The following is a 12,883-nucleotide window of genomic DNA, read 5'->3' as shown; positions in this document are numbered from 1 at the left end:
GATATGCGGAAGGAAGGAGGTGGGCAGGATGTTTACATCCTGCTCATCTCCGCCCCTCCGCTCTGATTGGCCGCCTGCCGTGTGACGTCGCAGTGACGCCGCACGACCCGCCCCCTTAACAAGGAGGCGGGTCGCCGGCCACAGGGACGTCGCACGGCAGGTGAGTGTGTGTGTGAAGCTGGCGTAGCGATAACTTTCGCTACGCCAGCTATCACCACATATCGCTGCTGCGACGGGGGCGGGCACTATCGCACTCGGCATCGCAGCATCGGCCTGCGATGTCGTAGTGTGCAAAGTGCCCCTCAGAGTCTCCCTTCAACCTTAAAAACTATGATACTATGATACTATGATACTATGTTTCTTGTAGGGACATTCATCCAGGTGGTCTATTATCATCATTTTACTCTATGTCTGTGACTTGAAGCTGGTACTGTATTACTGGATTATGGGAATTTGTGGATCTAGTTTATCAGTATAATTGCTTGTGGTCTATTTCCTAACCCTTGACTTGACAGTATTGGGGTCTGAAGGAGTGTGCTACGTGAGTCAGACAAAATGTGCATTACCCTTGGACTCTTCACCCCTTTCATTACTGGCTCTTTATATTACATTTGTTACTTTGCTACATTTGGGTATGTCTCCATCATTCCTGTTTTACCACTCCTGTGACTGTGTTTAAGATGATCTGATGACCACTGTGTCTTTAAATTATATGTAACTCATACTGTTCACAGGTATTTTATGCATTTAAATTAATATGCATTTTGCTATTCTAGGAGAAGTTTCCAGCAGTCGTTCTGCCTTTCATCCTTTTTTATTTCACTATTGAAGTGCGTTAATACATTTACATTTGTTTTTTTGCAACTTTATTCCACCTCTTCTTTTTTGCATAATTGCTCAGTGAAGGTGCTTCACCCTATAGATTACATAAATATTAATCTACTGGTATTATCTTTCTAACATATTTTCCTTTTGGATTATGTTTACAAAAGTCATACTAAGGTAGAAGAAAAGCCAACGTGAACAGTTACCGAAAAAAGGCCAACATTTTGCAGATTTTGAGAAACGTGTTCTAGAAGATGAACCAAAATCTGAATGGGCAAGGCTTGTGCTGAATTTGAGATTTGTAAACCTTTTTCAAAAACATTCACTCATCTCTAGTGAGGGGACCTTCTAGGATGTAGCAAGAAAGTAGCTCTTACTACGTTGCACAGTTTGCAAAATGGATCCTCTGACGTGACAGGTAATGCTACACCCAATTTATTTGGAACACAAAATCTGACCAATGTTAGGCAATGAGGGCCAGCAGTTGGGCAGCTTTTATCGCATCCAGGTTCTGGATGCGAGAAAAGCGGCAGCATGCTGCGATTTTCTGCTACAGCCGTATCTCTCGCACCCATTCAAGTGAATGGGTGCGAGAGAAACATCAGACTGCACTCGGATGTTATCCCAGTGCAGTGCAATATACGCACAGGCTGACAATAGAGGAGATGGGAGGATTAACCCCTCCCTCTCCTCCGCAGCGCCCACACAGCTTCACAGCTGTGACCCGATCGAAAGATTACGGGTTACAGTCGCATGACACTCGGCTCATGCACACAGCAGAATTTGAGCCAGGGGTCATTAGCATATCGCATCTGATGCTCTTGCATTGGATGCCATACCCTCGTGTGAGCCCAGCCTTAAAGTGAAGATAGCGGAACACATAGCCGATATGAAAAATAATAAACTGATTAACAAATCAGGTGCTGCTAAACATTTCCCTAAAGCTCATGAGGGAAGTTTAAATTAGTTTTCTTTCTTTGGTATCACAAAGGTAGGCAGACCATATCGAGGAGGAAATTGGAGAAAGGTTTTGTTAAAAAAGGAGGCATCATTGACTATGAAATTAAATACAAGAAATCCTTTGAGTCTAAACTACAAGCGTGACTTGATGTTTATTTATTAATAAGTTTTCATGTACTCCAAGTGCAACCTCCCCCCCCTTTTTTAATACTAATGCAATGTTTGTATGCATGCAACAAAAACAAAAACTTTGAATGTAAAAACACATAGGTTTTTAAGATAGAAAATGTCATCACTTGTGATTTTTAATATATATATTCATAAAGCAACCATCCACTGTCAGAAAATGTTGCATTTTTTTGTTCTAATGCAATGTTTCAATGTATGCAACAATGTATACAATGTATACAATGTTTTGTAATTTGCCTGAAGAAGGAGCCTGTGTGCTCTGAAAGCTTGCTAATATGATTTTTCTGGTTAGCCTATAAAGGTATCACTCCTAAAATACTTTTGTCATTCTTGGGACATAGTATTTCAAATGCAACAAAAACCTTCAAAATAAAAACAAATAGATTTTTCAGATAGAAAATTTAATTAATTATGGTATTATGCATTTAATATGAATCCTGTAGGCTGCACTCACAGAAAATGCAGTTTCTTCTTTTTTTTATTTTAATTCTAATGCAATGTTTGTATGCATGCAACAAAAACCTCTGATAATAGAACCCTTTGGGTACACTCACATGAGCCGTATGACTCGCAGGAGTATTGGATAGTATCACCCGGCATGGCCGCACACTTTCCTGACAGGAGCGGGTCGACTGCATGTATTTGTATGCAGCTGATGAGCTCCTATCCGGAGTGTGCGGCTGTGCTGGGTGATGCAATCAGATACTCGTGCGAGTCATAAGGCTCATGTGAGCGCACCCTTATATGAGGGCTGCACGACCAGAAAACTTTGTTTTTTTTTCCTTGTACTCTACATGTGACTTAAACAATTGTCATTTGAATGTATTTATCTTTGTCCCTGGTAATGATTTTAATATTCTAAGAAATATTTCCATTAACAGATGTCAGTAACATGATGTCATAGGAGGATGGAGTTTAACACATTTTTAAATGGTGCTCAATATGTTGTATGTTAGTTATGAATAAGACTAGGAAAAGCGTCAATGATCACTCTGAGTGACATATGATTTTATGGATTGCGGTGAAGAATAAAAGAAGTTATTTTTTAACAGAGGATCCAGTTAATTTTTCTTCTGTCCATGGACTAGCAATAAAAGAGCTCCCTGTGAAGAGCCCCAATGCAAAGGTTTACATTATGCACAGCTTGCGTAAAACTTCCCTTTCCAAGTGATGCCGAGTCGATAGTATATATGAGGATGGGTTTCGCCAACTCACTACAGACAAGACCTAGAGTCCGAGAAAAATGAGAATCCACCATATTGACTCCTGACCCACTATCTTAGGCCCGCAACACACATCCGTACCTCCGGTAGTGTTTGGAACATTTTTGCACGTAACGGAGACACGGAAACATGGAGACCCATGTTATTCTATTGGTGATGGCACACATGCGTAAAATCACACGGAACGTGTGTCCATGTGATAAGTACGTGTGTGCATTTTCCCTCACGGAGAACATGTCCCTTTTTGGCGATCAGCACGCAGGCACAGACCCGCTAAAGTCAATGGGTTCGTGTTCATCACGTTTCGGTCCGTGTGCGTTTTTAAACGAGCGATCTATATTTTTTTTCTTTTTTTATTAAAGTCAGTCTACTTACCTTTTTTTCTGCTGTTCTCAGTCATACTTACATTGGCGCTCGGTCTTTTTCTTCATCCGGCTCATACTTACCAATCCCCGATCATCAGCGCGGTGAAGAATAAAAGAAGTTATATTTTAACAGAGGATCCAGTTAATTTTTATTCTGTCCATGGACTAGCAATGAAAGAGCTCCCTCTGAAAAGCCCCAATGCAAAGGTTCACATTATGCACAGCTTGCGTAAAACTTCCCTTTCCAAGTGATGCCGAGTCGATAGTATATATGAGGATGGGTTTCGCCAACTCACTACAGACAAGACCGTGAGTCCGAGAAAAACGAGAATCCACCATATTGACTCCTGACCCACTATCTTAGGCCCGCAACACACATCCGTGCCTCCGGTACGTGTTTGGAACATTTTTGCACGTAACGGAGACACGGAAACATGGAGACCCATGTTATTCTATTGGTGATGGCACACATGCATAAAATCACACGGAACGTGTGTCCATGTGATAAGTATGTGTCGCCCGGGGACCAGGGGGTACTCAGATCCGGGCCACAAGGTCACTTCTGTGGGTATCACGGTGGCGTGACCCGGTCTGTGATCCCAGGCTCCACAGTATAAGGGGGTTTGGTAAGGGAGATTGTCCGTGACAACACCCACGGTTGTGGTGATTGTGGACACCACCGCTGCGATAAAGGTGCGGGACTCCCGGGAACGGTGTTGGGATGCAGCTTAGGATGTTAACCCCTCCGTGGGTAGGGGCAGTTGGTCCCGGGGCCCGTTCAGGGATAAGCAGGGAGCAGGGTGCAGTGCTGCGGTGCGGTGCCTGAGGGCACGGGTGTACTCACAAGTATTTCACACAGAGTCACTGGTAACTAGGAATTGCCGGTGTCCGCAGCCTTCGGTACGGGGGTGTTAGTGTCCCACACACGGTGCAGCAGCTCCTGTTGTTCTTTCCCTGCAGCCAGGTGCCTCTCTCTCCACTCTCTTCCTCTTTCTCCTCAGCCGGGAACGGGGAATCCACTCCCCTGCAGTGATCCGGGTCACCCTAGGTACCGGTGGGCCACTACCCTGCCCCGGCTACCTCTTGTCCCTTCCTCACTCACAGCCTGTCCCGGCCCTTTCGGAGCACGCTTCACTATCAGCCTGGGAGCTACAACTCCAGACTTCTCTTCTGTCTGTCTCTCCACACACTCTGCTCCAGCCCCTCCCCTCTGCTCTGTTTTTCTCTTACACTGGGGGATGTGGTTTGTCCTGCTGCATCGGTGTGGGATCAGGTTACCAAGGAGGATTAACTCTTTCTGTGACAACCTGGCTTTGCCAGGGCGTCACACACCCCCTTGGTAAAACACGGCCCGTCCTCGGGCCGTCTGGACACCAACATTTATTGAAACTGAAAAAAGGAAAAATCAACACATAACAATCATACATCTTCCCACATCGGGAGGTACGTTTTCTAGAACTTTAAACTGTTCTGCAACCCCACACCTGCAGAGCAGATGGCCTCCTCCTGAACTTGAGGGCATTCAACAGGGGTGACAGTCCATAAAACAGTCAACTTTTTAACTTGTGGGTAGCCGTCCATGTTCCACTACCACTGCCGCTGCCGCCACTCCCAGTACGGGGCGCGGGTTCCGTGCTCTGCCTCCTGCTCAGAAGCCAGGCCCACTTGGATGCCCTCGGCGCCGGCTACAACCGGCCTCGCTAACAGCCGAGGGCTCCATCTCTCACTGGCCTGCTCCTCCTCTCTGCAGGTGCACTCCGGCTGCTCCACAGCCGTGACGGGGTACCTGGGAGCGGCTGGCGCCACATCTGGGGCAGACGTCCAATCGAGTGCCACCTCCGTTGCGGCCGGGCGGACTGCCGGAGCCGACGTCATCACCGTGGCGGCCGGGTGGACTGCCGGAGCCGAGTAAGATGTCATCGGGGTTGCGGCTACTGCTTGTCCAGGAACGGAATTAGGCAAAGTCCTGGTGTCCCTGCCTTTACAGTCCTGGTCACATAAACTGCGGTTCCTTCCTCCTGCTCCCCCTTGGTACTCAGGAGCAGTCCTTCTAGCAACTTTTAAAGTTTTCCTTTCGCTTCCGGTCCTCCGGAGCTTCACTTCCGCCCGCGTTCTCAGGGCGCGGAGCCTCTTTTTCGCGCCCACCGCTTGGGGAAGAAGGCGCTGGGCGGGAGATTTTCGCACCCAAAATGGCGGCAAAGATGGCGACTTTCAAAATTTTTGCAGCGGAACACCGCTGACAGTCCAGAACAAGGCGCACTTCCTCCAGGTAACTGGATGGGTTCGATCCTATTCGTGACGCCAAATGTGTCGCCCGGGGACCAGGGGGTACTCAGATCCGGGCCACGAGGTCACTTCTGTGGGTATCACGGTGGCGTGACCCGGTCTGTGATCCCAGGCTCCACAGTAAAAGGGGGTTTGGTAAGGGAGATTGTCCGTGACGCTACCCACGGTTGTGGTGATTGTGGACACCACCGCTGCGATGAAGGTGCGGGACTCCCGGGAACGGTGTTGGGATGCAGCTTAGGATGTTAACGCCTCCGTGGGTAGGGGCAGTTGGTCCCGGGGCCCGTACGGGGATAACCAGGGAGCAGGGCGCAGTGCTGCGGTGCGGTGCCTGAGGGCACGGGCGTACTCACAAGTATTTCACACAGAGTCACTGGTAACTAGGAATTGTCGGTGTCCGCAGCCTTCGGTACGGGGGTGTTAGTGTCCCACACACGGTGCAGCAGCTCCTGTTGTTCTTTCCCTGCAGCCAGGTGCCTCTCTCTCCACTCTCTTCCTCTTTCTCCTCAGCCGGGAACGGGGAATCCACTCCCCTGCAGTGATCCGGGTCTCCCTAGGTACCGGTGGGCCACTACCCTGCCCCGGCTACCTCTGGCCCCTTCCTCACTCACAGCCTGTCCCGGCCCTTTCAGAGCACACTTCACTATCAGCCTGGGAGCTACAACTCCAGACTCCTCTTCTGTCTGTCTCTCCACACACTCTGCTCCAGCCCCTCCCCTCTGCTCTGTTTTTCTCTTACACTGAGGGATGTGGTTTGTCCTGCTGCATCGGTGTGGGATCAGGTTACCAAGGAGGATTAACTCTTTCTGTGACAACCTGGCTTTGCCAGGGCATCAAAAGTACATGTGTGCGTTTTCCCTCACGGAGAACATGTCCCTTTTTGGCGATCAGCACGCAGGCACAGAGCCGCTAAAGTAAATGGGTTCGTGTTCATCACGTTTCGTCCGTGTGCGTTTTTAAATGAGCGATCTATTTTTTTTTTCTTTTTTTATTAAAGTCAGTCTACTTACCTTTTTTTCTGCTGTTCTCAGTCATACTTACATTGATGCTCGGTCTTTTTCTTCCCCCGGCTCATACTTATCAATCCCCGATCACCAGCGCGGCGTGGAACAGCTGTGCCAAAAATACACGGCTTCAATTCATTTGAAAATGCCGGCCGCTCATTAATCAATCTCGTATTCCCTGCTTCCCCCGCCCACAGGCACCTATGATTGGTTGCAGTTACACACGCCCCCACGTTGAGTGACAGCTGTCTCAATGCACCCAATCACAGCCGCCGATGGGCGGGTATATACTGTGCAGTGAAATAAATAAATAATTAATTTAAAAAAACGGCGTGCGGTCCCCCCCAATTTTGATACCAGACAAGATAAACCATACGGCTGAAAGCAGGTATTCTCAGGATGGGGAGCCCCACGTTATGGGGAGCCCCCCAGCCTAACAATATCATCCAGCAGCCGCATACAATAGATGCGACAGTTCTGGGACTCTACCCGGCTCTTCCCAATTTGCCCATAGCTGCCAATAAGTCCAAGATTAATCATTGCAGGCATCTATGAGACACCCCCAATGATTAACCTGCAAGTTAAAGTAAATAAACACACACAGTGAAAAAATCCTTTATTTGAAATAAAGAACAATAACAAATTCCCTTGTTCACCAATTTATTATGCCCCAAATACCCATCCATGTCCGGCGTAATCCACGGAGGTCCAGTGTCGCTTCCAGCTCTACTACATGAAGGTGACAGGAGCTGCAGAAGAACACCGCCGCTCCTGTCAGCTCCACGCAGCAACTGAGGTGAGTCGCACGATCAGCTGTGCTGTTACTGAGGTTACTCGTGGCCACTGCTGGATCCTCCAACTGTGACAGCAAGTTGCCCGAGTGACAGCGATGAAGTCACAGGTGAGTTGTGGTCTCGGGGGGAGGACTCCAGCTGGCCGCGGGTAACCTGAATGATGGCAGCGCTAAGTGCGCTGCTCACTTCAGTCACTCAGGGGATTAGCGGTCACCAGTGAGTCCTTCACGGGTGACCGCTAATCAGTACGTGACACAGACAGAGCTGTGGTACGAGGATGAAGTCGGGTGAAGTTCACCCGAGTTCATTCACATCGTGCAACTCTGTCTGCTGTCAGCGGGTATGTATCAAACGACATTTTACCACACACACGGACATTTCACATGGACATTTCATGTACACATACACCAACATTCCACACCCACACATGGACATTCCACACGCACACACGGATAGCATACGCCATCACACGGATGTCATCGTATCGGAGAAACGCCCCCCAAAAAAATGGACCACGGACCCAAAAAACGGACCGTGTCACACGTACGTTTTTTATGCAAAAGTGTGTTTTTGGCCTTAGAAAGACATAAATGGCCTCAGTTTCTTACCAACAGTAATTTCACCAGGTAAGAAAAACTGAGCTGTACATCTGGAGGAAACATGTACTATCAGGTGGTAGTCTTCCAGATAACCTGGGGTCAGAAGTTTTCCAACATTTTTTTTCTGTTTTATGTACATCAGGAAAGACCCCAATAATGACACCCACAAGCACAGAGGAAACACACCCCTGATTTGTGGCGGGCCACATGAGTCCATGACTGAAAGGAGACCCCTTCACGGTTCTTGCTGGACCATCTAAAGATTGTTGTTTGCTGTGTATTTACCCATCTGTCTGTCTTACTTAACTCATGTAGTCTTAGGGCGGCTTTGCACGTTGCAACATCGCACGTGCGATGTCGGTGGGGTCAAATCGAAAGTGACGCACATCCGGCGTCACTTTCGACATCGTTGTGTGTAAATCCTAGATGATACGATTAACGAGCGCAAAAGCGTCATTATTGTATCATCGGTGCAGGCTCCGACTTTTTCATAATTACGCTGCCGCGACAGGTACGATGCTGTTCCTCGTTCCTGCGGCAGCACACATCGCTGTGTGAGAAGCTGCAGGAGCGAGGAACATCTCCTTACCTGCCGGCGGCGGCTATACGGATGGAAGGAGGTGGGCGGGATGTTTACATCGTGCTCATCTCCACCCCTCCGCCGCTATTGGCCGCCTGCCGTGTGACGTCGCTATGACGCCGCACGACCCGCCCCCTTAGGAAGGAGGTGGGTTGCCGGGCAGAGCGACGGTCGCAGGGCAGGTAAGTGCATGTGAAGCTGGCGTAGCGATAATTTTCGCTACGCCAGCTATCACAAGATATCGTACCTGTGACCGGGGCGGGGACTATCGCGTGCGACATCGCAGCATCGGCTTGCGATGTCGCAACGTGCAAAGCCCGCCTTATTGTAGTAGCGAGACTAGTGTCTCGCTGGCCTGCACACTAGTCAGAGTGAGTGGGGGGCAAGCGAAGGCTTAGGGATGTGATGGGGGAAAGGATCAATATATTGTGACATTAGGAGAGCACAGAGCTTAACCTCAAATAAGTGAGAGGTTGACCCCCTCACCCCCTCTCTCTAATGTCAGGACCTTCAGTTATCATCTTCCCTGGTGTCCCCATCTGTGTTGCGCTGCACACTGGGTGTTTCTTAATACGGGTGTGACAGCATGACCCTGCAATATAAAATGAGAAAATTCCAGCACTTTGTAACAGACAAATATTAACAAGTGAAAATTTAACATCAAATATACTCTAGCAAGTATAAAACTGCACTCTGAGATGCTAAGGTATGGTAAACATTGAATATAGCAATTGGACATGTGTGCCGCCCCAGCACAGACCGGGGTGCTCGTATCCGGGGTAGTCGTGGCTCGAGGGGTTTGGACCCGGGCTCGGCAAACACTCCGATCATTGAAAGGGATTATTTACAGGGGAAAGTTTGTGACGCCACCTGCGGGTTGGGGTAATGGGAGTACCGCCGCTGCTGGAAGGAGTACCGGGGCAGATGGTGTGGAGCAGGAAGGTGTCAGTCCCTCCGCAGTTAGGGTAGGTTCCGGCCTCTGGGTTTTGGTAGGATATTTGGGAGTGCAGGATGCAGGGGACCAGAGTACTAACTGTGGGTAGTTGTGGTGCTGGATGAGGATTATAAAGTAGACACTCACCCTGAATATATACCAAAGTCTCTGTGCATCACAGTAACTAGAGGGAGCCTGTCCAGGTGTCCGCTCCCACCGGTGTCATTTGGTAATCTTAAGCCTCCTCCGTACACAATTTAGTTCTCTATTGTGGCCCCTCGGCTTGAAGCTGTTGGGGCCCCGCTCACTATATTTACTGTAGCTGTGCTCTTGATGGCTGGCACTTGGGATTTTAATGGGTCGCTTTATTGGAAAGCACTATCCCCCATGGTGTGATGTCGCCTTCAATCTCTGAGCTCTTAGGGAAGTTCATAAAGAGACTCTGCCTCCCAGGTTAATTATCAGGACATTGAATCGGCTCCTGACCTAGGGTCCTGTACCACGTCGTGTTCGGTACCGGTCAGTTCTTTTGGGTTTCTAATGCCGACAGTCCTCCTACACTATGTCCGTCGCACCCTTTCCAATGTCATTGCCACCAGTCCCCGACTCCTCTGGTCCCAGACTACCGTCTGCGACCCAACCTCGGTCTATCTCCCCAGGAGCTACCACTCCAGCTCCTCACTCTTTGAGGACTCTCACTCAACTGCCTTTCCTCCCTCACACCAGTCTGCCTGACCCCTAGGTGGGTGGCCCTTTTCCAGCTTGACCAACCCACTGGTGTGTCTGACAGGTCACGATCTGAGGTGTGATTGGGATTTCTGATACTTATGGTAGTGACACCGGTTTCTTAGGAATCTGGAGCCATGGGCGGTAGGCTCTGCACCCTGGGTAAGGATTGCAGTACCCTGTGGCACCCTGATATACTCAGGAGTGCCACATTCCCCTTTAGTTAAACGTAGCTTGTCTCCGAGCTACAGGACACACAGAGGTTTTATTGAACTGGAACTGGAAAAGATAATATTTTAGATATTATATACTCTTCCAACACAAGAGAGGCAATACACTTAAATGTTACTAACTCACAGAGTCCAACAGTTTAACACTTGGGAACGCTACAGGTTGTAGCGGTAGTCGGAGACTCAGCCTACTCTGCTGCAGCTCCTTCCTGCGACAGTCCATTCCCATTGTCCCTTTTCCCTTCAACATGCCACCCAAAACACCTGAACCCCTGGTGCCACCGCTAGCCATGGTGTCAAACCATCCCGAGTTCCTTGTAGTGTCCGTGGTGACAGGATTGAAGTCCTGATGGTTCAGGAGATGACTCTGGTAGGCACACTCCTAGGGAATGCACAACTGGTGCAGTCATTTTGCAACACTCTTTAACATTTTTACCTTCTCAGCAAACCACCGGGGTAATCTGTCAGTCATTACTCTTGCAACACTCTCCACCAAGGGTCTCTGGTACTACCTCCTAGTGGCGCACCACCCAGGACCCTGATGGCCTTTTTATCTTTAACGGAGCAATATAAAAAGGTTCAACAAGGATGTCAAAATATTCATTTTAACCATTACCTTCCTTGTTGCCCTCTATCGGGGGGACCCCTATGACCATCTTGCATCACCCAGATTCCTGGTGGCCTTTTTACTTAAACAGAACACTGTAAAAAGATTCAACAAGGGTAGCAATCGTGACAGTCCTTCTTCAAACTTGTAACGCAAGAACAGTAAAACATTCGGGTAGCTACCTGACTACTTGGCTTGAGCTACCATGGTTGCATAAGGCCATGAGGTTCACTCGGCCTCCTGAGTCCAGCATTCCAGGAACAACCACAACATATCCCAGGAGTCGGGTCCACAAGCGGGAATGGAGGCAGTGTGGTTGGCGGTGGTGTAGCTTCAGGAAGCCGGGCTGGCTGGTGCTCCACAACCAGACTTGAGATGGGTCCCAACTCCAGGCAGGTCAGTGAGGTTGAGAAGGTCTGTTTTCCCATCTCCCGGCGCTGCTCTGCATGCATGGACTGGTTTTCATGGACCCACACTGCTGCCTCCATTCTCCGAACCACCTCTTTCCAGTCCACAACCTGTTTAAGGGACTGTACCCGTACCCGGACACAAAACTGGGCTAGTTCTTGTTCAGCCAGTCCGCAGTCCCTGGTACAGGACGGCTGTATTCCTGCTCCACTGGGGTAGACATTTCACCATATACATCAGAAAAGAGCAAAGTCCTGCACTACACATGCACTCATACCGCACCATAGGCTCATTCCTCACTGGGATAACACAATCCAGCTGTCAGGTCAAGAAACCGGTTCAGTGTGCAGGTCGGCACAGGAACAGTCAGTCGAGGGGCTGCATCCAGGTCTCCTCCACCCGCCTGCATCGCACACCGTTAAAATGGAATAAAGATTCACCGGATGAAAAATCACAGTTGGTGCGGTCGTATTCTTCTTCTTTGGTATTATTGAGACATTTCACCATATGCAGGTTTGTTAACCCCCGTCCTCTCCCTGCGCCTCCATCTTCCTGCTCCCCCTTGGTTTTTGTCACCAACCTCTCTGGAACAGGGGATCACTGGGAACTTCCGGGTCCAGCCACTACCAGTTTCCATCCACGCTTTCTAAACGAGGGGCGGGGCTTCGGCTTTGTGCCCTTTTGCTGGGGATGATGGTGCAGTTGTTGTTTTTAGGCGCCAAATTGGCGGTCAAGATGCCTGCAAAATGGTGGCAATTCAAACGGACAGTCAAAGCACAATTTTGAACAGCTTTGCAAGGCGCACGTCATCCGGTTTAATGGGTCCAGTTCTTATCTTGTTCGTGACACCAGAAAGAATTAGAGGTGTGCCGCCCCGGTACAGACCGGGGTGCTTGGATCGGGCGTGGTCGTGGCTCGAGGGGTCCGGACCCGGGCTCGGCAAACACTCTGATCCTTGAAAGGGGATTATGTACAGTGGAGAAGTTAGTGACGCCACGTGCGAATTGCGGTAATTGGAGTACCGCCACTGCTGGAAGGAGTATTGGGGCAGATGGTGTGGAGCAGCAAGGTGTCAGTCCCTCCGCAGGTAGGGAAGGCCCCGGCCTCTGGATTTTGGTGGGATATTTGGGAGTGCAGTGTGCAGGGGACCAGA

The sequence above is a fragment of the Anomaloglossus baeobatrachus genome, chromosome 3 (assembly GCF_048569485.1).
Source record: "Anomaloglossus baeobatrachus isolate aAnoBae1 chromosome 3, aAnoBae1.hap1, whole genome shotgun sequence".
Classification (NCBI taxonomy): domain Eukaryota; kingdom Metazoa; phylum Chordata; class Amphibia; order Anura; family Aromobatidae; genus Anomaloglossus; species Anomaloglossus baeobatrachus.
The sequence above is the reverse complement of the archived record's forward strand: the minus strand, read 5'-3'. Positions refer to the sequence as shown.